Here is a 6,315-nt window from a genome sequence, read left to right on the forward strand (position 1 = left end):
CTTTAGATACTGTTTTTTTTTTTTCCCCTATCCATGCATCTCTGGGACCAAGCTTATTTGATAAATTAGGCACAGTAGGAGAGTGCCAGCAATAACTGATAATACAACAGGACGATGATAACAGTATACTGCAGTAAAGTCCTATGAAGTGGCCTTAGTAAGTAAAATTAGGGTGACTTGAACACACAAGATGGTATTCACTACCTGCTTCTAATAGGAGATTTAGAGGGATCCCCAGCAGTTTCACCCACATTAATTATAGAGGACCAGGTCATTTTCCATAAGAAATGAGTGACTCCCAGCAGGACAAAAACACGTATAGAATGTGCTGATCTGGAGCACAGAGTATTTATGTAATATATTTTATCACCCATAGACCTTCCAGAGCGAAGGTTTTCTCCTGGGATGCACTGTTAATATTTCAGCCTCTGCATGTGCCAAATGGAAATAAAGATTGTTTGAAAAGGTACATACTTGGCTGTCATTCTTCCTGACACAATACAGATGCAGTGCATTTAACCAGAATTACTGAAACACTATGTGTTTCTGTGTGTTGGTTTGTGTGTGTGTGTGTGTGTGTGTGTGTGTGTGTGTGTGTGTGTGTGTTTTTAACAGGATGTGGCAATATTATGCAAATGACTAATCCTAATGAAAGCCTTTTAAATGCTGTGTGTTACTCTGGGTTCTTTTTTAAAAAATATATTTTATTGATTTTTTACAGAGAGGAAGGGAGAGGGATAGAGAGTTAGAAACACCAATGAGAGAGAAACATCGATCAGCTGCCTCCTGCACACCCCCTACTGGGGATGTGCCCGCAACCAAGGCACATGCCCTTGACCGGAATCGAACCTGGGACCCCTCAGTCCGCAGGCTGACGCGCTCTATCCACTGAGCCAAACCCGTTAGGGCAGCTCTGGGTTCTTTTGATTGCCAGTGACAGAAACCTAACTCAGATGAACTTGGAGGAAATGTATTGGTCGATCCTGAAACATCTCAAGTTATCAAATGAAGGCTTAAATAATCAATTTATTGGAAGAAGGAGGATGCTGTTAGAGCTTAAAAACAAATGAAATCAGTGTTTCAAATGACCAGGCCCTGCTTTCTGTGTCCCTTATCTTTGCTGTTTCCTGTATGTTGGTTTTTTACTTAAAATTTCTTCTACAGTGCAGAAAACATGGTCCTTGCCAGTCTGAGACTTCATACTCCCCCCTCCCCCCAACTTTTATTAAAAATGTTTTTATTGATTTTTAGATAGAGAGGAAAGGGAAGGGAGAGGGAGATATAAGCCTCCATGAGAGAGACACATTGATCAGTTGCCTCCTACATACCCCCCCGCCCTGGGGATCGAGCCTGCAACCCGGGCATGTGCCCTGACTGGGAATCGAACCCAGGACCTCTTGGTCTATGGGACGACGTTCAATCCACTGAGCCACACCAGCCGGGCATACCCCCTCCCCCGCAGCTCAGAGGGCAAATGTAGGGAGACGGAGGATAACTGAAGCACAGATTTCTATTTTGACCGAGCTGTCAGCTCCTGCACACATGTAGCAGTTCTTGATTGCTTAAGAGGTCTCTGGTGTGTGTTTGGCAAGTGGAGACCTTCACATGTGCCTGGCTCTGGGCCAAGTGACATGCACAGCTCTGGGATTCCTTACCCACTCATCTGCCTGCATTTTCTCCCACTTCCTTAGAAAGAAAATTGCAAACAAGGAAAGAGAAAGAAAAGAGGTATTGATCTTACTGACCCCAAAAATTCCTTTCAGAGAAATTCCAAGATTAACATCAAGATTAAAGAGATAAGACACTGCTCAATGGCATACTTGCAGAAAATAAGATCCAACACAGGGTTTCTTTAGAGATTGGGGGGAGGGGAAGGGGGGAGAGAAAGAGAAAGAGAGAGAGACGGACTCTAACCCTTGGAAATGTGTGTGTGTGTTCATGTCTGTGTATGTTTCATTCCATGTGTGACCTTAACAGTGATCTTCGATGACTTTCAAATCTGCCGAGGATGGCGGACAAGTGAAAAAGATTCCCGAATAGAGGCTGCGCTGTAGTATACTGTTCTGATTTAGGAAGTGCTCCTGAGATAAAAAGGACGAAAAAGTGACCGAAAAACCTAAAAAATGACTTAAAAAATAAGTGTTTAGCACTAACCGGTTTGGCTCAGTGGGTAGAGCATCGGCCTGTGGACTGAAAGATCCCAGGTTCGATTCCGGTCAAGGGCATGTACCTGGGTTGCGGGCACATCCCCAGTAGGGGGTGTGCAGGAGGCAGCTGGTCGATGTTTCTCTCTCATCAATGTTTCTCACTCTCTATCCCTCTCTCTTCCTCTCTGTAAGAAAATCTATAAAATATATTTAAAAATAAGTGTGTAGATAGAAGTTACCATGCTTAATTACACAGTGCTGAGATGAGGATGGAGTTAAACAGAAAGAGAAGACAGGAGAACGGAGAGCACCTTGAAGGCCCTAGGAAGTCACGTGGATCTGTGTCCTGGGGGATCCAAGCTTCTTTCTCACCAGCAGGAATCACTCCTGCCTTCAGGCTTCCTGGGGGAGGGGGTTGTCTCCAGGGCAAGGTGCCTCCCCTCCCGGTACTGGGAAGCAGAACAAGCATTACACTCATTTGACGTAAAGACTTGCCCTACCTTTGCTCTATACAAAGTGTGGTTCCTCCTCCCCTTTTCCATCAAGTACTAGCACAGCAGCCCGCACATCAAGCTCTAAATTGAAAAGGATCAAGAACAGCAATAGCCGAAACCAATTTGGCTCAGTGGATAGAGCGTCAGCCTGCGGACTGAAAGGTCCCAGGTTCGATTCCGGTCAAGGGCATGTACCTTGGTTGCGGGCACATCCCCAGTAGGAGGTGTTCGGGAGGCAGCTGATCGATGTTTCTCTCATCGATGTTTCTAACTCTCTATTCCTCTCCCTTCCTCTTTGTAAAAAAATCAATAAAAATATATTTAATAAAAAAGAACAGCAATGGAACTTGGTGGCAGATGAAAAGGGGTTGGTGGGTCGGACAGTCTCCTGAACCCGAGAAAGAAACTTCTCTTGTTCTGTCCCCTGGTGTGGACGTAGTGGCCCATTCATCTGATACATGGATGGTCGCGGTAAAGTCTTAGACTAGGATAGACTATTTCAAACCTGGAGCATATTGAAGAAGGGGAGAATGAAGGTAGGAGGTGCTTAAGGCATCTATAACTTTGTAGAAACTATTATTTAAAAATCTTTTTTATTGATTTCAGAGAGGAAGGGAGAGGGAGAGAGAGAAACATCAATAACGAGAGAGAATCATGGATTGGCTGCCTCCTACATGCCCCCTACTGGGGATCAAGCCTGCAACCCGGGCATGTGCCCTGACCGGGAATCTGTGACCTCCTGGTTCCTAGGTCAACGCTCAACCACTGAGCCATGTCAGCAGGCCACTACTCCTTTATTGAGGGCTTGGCTAGAGGTGGCTCAAGGACCCAGCTACAAAATAGAAAATGCTGGAATACATCAATGATGCATTTTAGAGATACTATACTGTTTCTTCTCTGCCCTATTTTTTCAAGGGAATTTTCCTTCAATGTCAGTTTGCTGTTAGAGATGTCTGAAAGAGAGACAAAGAGGCAAAAACGACTCTTCTTTTTCTAATCCTCTGAGACCCCCACCTTGGTTGTCAGTAGAGCCAAGAAAATCATCAGCAACTTTGGTAAAACGAATGCTCAGAGTCACCTTGCGCTTCTCCTTGGTTTTGGATTCTGATGACTTTTTTTTTTTTTTTTTTTTTTTGCTGTTGACAAAAATCAGCTCAGGGCACAGCAAAGCACCCATTAGATTGAGAACAAAACTCTGTCCATAGACGAGGGATGCATGGGGTCATTATTTCCTCTGCACACGGTGTTTGATGAGCCACATGACACTGGTCTAAACTGTGATGGAGATGAAGGCCTCCATCGATGGGATAAGGTTCTGCAAAAACACCCTTTCGGACAAATGGTGACAATTAAGGTTAGCTCTCAGAAGAGGCCCCAGATCTGGACAAAGAAACAATAGCAGGAGCCGCTCCTCAACCTGATAGTTATATGAGCCTTTCTCATCAGCCCCCCCAGAATTTTATGGAGCAGCCAATTTTCCTGGTGATGGGGGCGACAGACTCGGGGGCACCAAAGTAAAAGTTTATGGGAGCCATGGAGAAAAATGGTGGTGGGGTTTTTTTCTTTCTACCCCTGTCTCCCCTCAACCTCCCCTGCTTGTTTAGCTTAGCTCATTCTGAAGCCTGCCATAGCCAAGGCCTCGATTATCAAATGTAATATTCACCTAGGATTACGCCGTGCAGCCTCACATCGGGGGCCATACAGGGCTTCAGTGTTCCTTAATAAATTACCTCTTCGTGTAGCAATTAACCCCCTTCTGTGAAGGTTCAGTGTTGCGTTGGGCCCGTGCCAGTGCTAATAGCGAGGTCTTAGCATTTTTTTTAATGGGCTGCAATTACTGCTGAGAGCAGGGAAACATAAAATATTAACACTTAAGCATCTTTTACACGTCTTTGAACGCGAGATTACGTCGAAAATATAACTGGCTTTTCATTCTTAAACCTGATATTTGCTTAGAAGTCCACAGGACCCATGAAAACGTTTCAGTAAGTGGTTTCTGCTGATTTATTAAGTCCCATGAAAGCTTAATGGAAAGCCTCGGCCACCAAATATCGAATCTGTGAAGCGTGCTTACAAAAGTCTCGTTTATCAATTCAACGACCTTCCCATATTTTACAGAAGATACATGATTTCCAGCACAATGTGACGGAAGTCCCATTTTTCTCCCTCTGGGCCGTCTGCTGGGGAAGAGAGAACTGAAGTTTCAAGCCGTCCAACCGTCCTGTCCAGGTGAAGTTGACTTGGCCTCTCGTTAAAAATCTCTTCACTGATATCTTTGCCTTTTTTGGAGTTTCCTGCTGTTGTGAAGCTCTAACAAGATAAAATGAATTGGAAATGTTGGTATCTGTATATGACTTATTTATTTTTTTAAAATTTATTTTTATTGATTTCTGAGAGGAAGGGAGAGGGACAGAGAGAAACATCAATGATGAGAGAGAATCATTGATGGGCTGCCTCCTGCATGCCTCCTACTGGGGATCAATCCCACAACCCGGGCATGTACCCTGACCTGGAATCGAACTGTGACCTCCTGGTTCATAGGTTGATGCTAAACACTGAGTCACACTGGCCGGGTTGTGCATGACTTATTATACTATATTCTCTATGTAGTGTATATGTAGAATATAGTCATAGATCCATTGCGTATACTATATATACAATATACTTGTAGATTTGTATTACACATATTCTGTATTATATTAAGACGGTCTTCTTAATGAATCACTGAATTCTTTTTATCATTTAACATAAATCCATTTCCTCTTGTCATTTAATACAAAGTTTAAATGTATGTCGTGATAAGGCTCATAGAACTATTTTTACTGAAAGTAAAAATGAAAACCATGTTGACCGCCTCCCTTTATAAACACAAGATTCAAATCTATTTTTTTTTCTTGGTTGCAATTGTAGCACTCTTTTATAGTAACCCCAATGACCTGGAGTTAGCTTAGCCCTCCAACGCAGAGGTAGGCAAACTACAGACCATAGTTCAAGTTCACTGCTGCCTGTTTTTGTAAATAAAATTTTATTGGGACCCAGGCACACTCATTCATTTATTTACTGTCTACGGCTGCTTCCACAGCACAGTGGCTGAGTTGAGTAATTATGACAGAGACGCCATGGCCCACAAAGCTGAAAATAGTTCTGCGGCCTTTATAGGAAACATTTGCCACCCTCTGCATGTAGATGGGCATTCGGTGCCATGACTTCTGCTGTGACGACACAAACATTCACATATCGTCTTGTTATCGGTGTTGATAAACGCATCCAATCAGGGGACAGGTTCCATGTGCACTTGAATTTCCATCTCGAACATATTTACATGCAATTCCTCATTTCCAACAAAATTCTCTCTAGACCTGGAACCTGCCAAAATTTTCTCATATTCAGACTTCTTTTGTCTTTTCTTTGGGTTGCAGAATCTCAGAGTTTAGTTAATGGTTCAAAACATGGCATTTGGGGTCTCTGCTTCGTAATGGCTGACAGTACCTGCTATGTACCTGTCAGTTATTGCCACAGAGAGACATACATAAGATCGCACATATCATGAGAATTCTCTGAGCCTTATTTTCTTTCTTTATAAGATAAAGATAATGAGAGTATCCATCTCATATGTTTAATTTGGGATTGAATAAGAAAGATGTTATAATGTATTCATAGATTATAGCCAGAGC

General features: G+C 43.2%; 1 long non-coding RNA gene across 1 annotated transcript in view; it reads left to right on the forward strand.

The window, feature by feature from the left end:
• LOC118678825 overlaps positions 1-4,862 on the forward strand; it is an 81,592-nt gene extending 76,730 nt beyond the window's left edge. The window contains exon 3 of the long non-coding RNA XR_004975032.1: positions 4,760-4,862. This is a non-coding gene — a long non-coding RNA (uncharacterized LOC118678825). The remainder of the gene's footprint in view (positions 1-4,759) is intronic.
• The last annotated feature ends 1,453 nt before the right edge of the window (positions 4,863-6,315 follow it).

Source organism: Myotis myotis, unplaced genomic scaffold (genome assembly GCF_014108235.1).
Source record: "Myotis myotis isolate mMyoMyo1 unplaced genomic scaffold, mMyoMyo1.p scaffold_m19_p_21, whole genome shotgun sequence".
NCBI lineage: Eukaryota > Metazoa > Chordata > Mammalia > Chiroptera > Vespertilionidae > Myotis > Myotis myotis.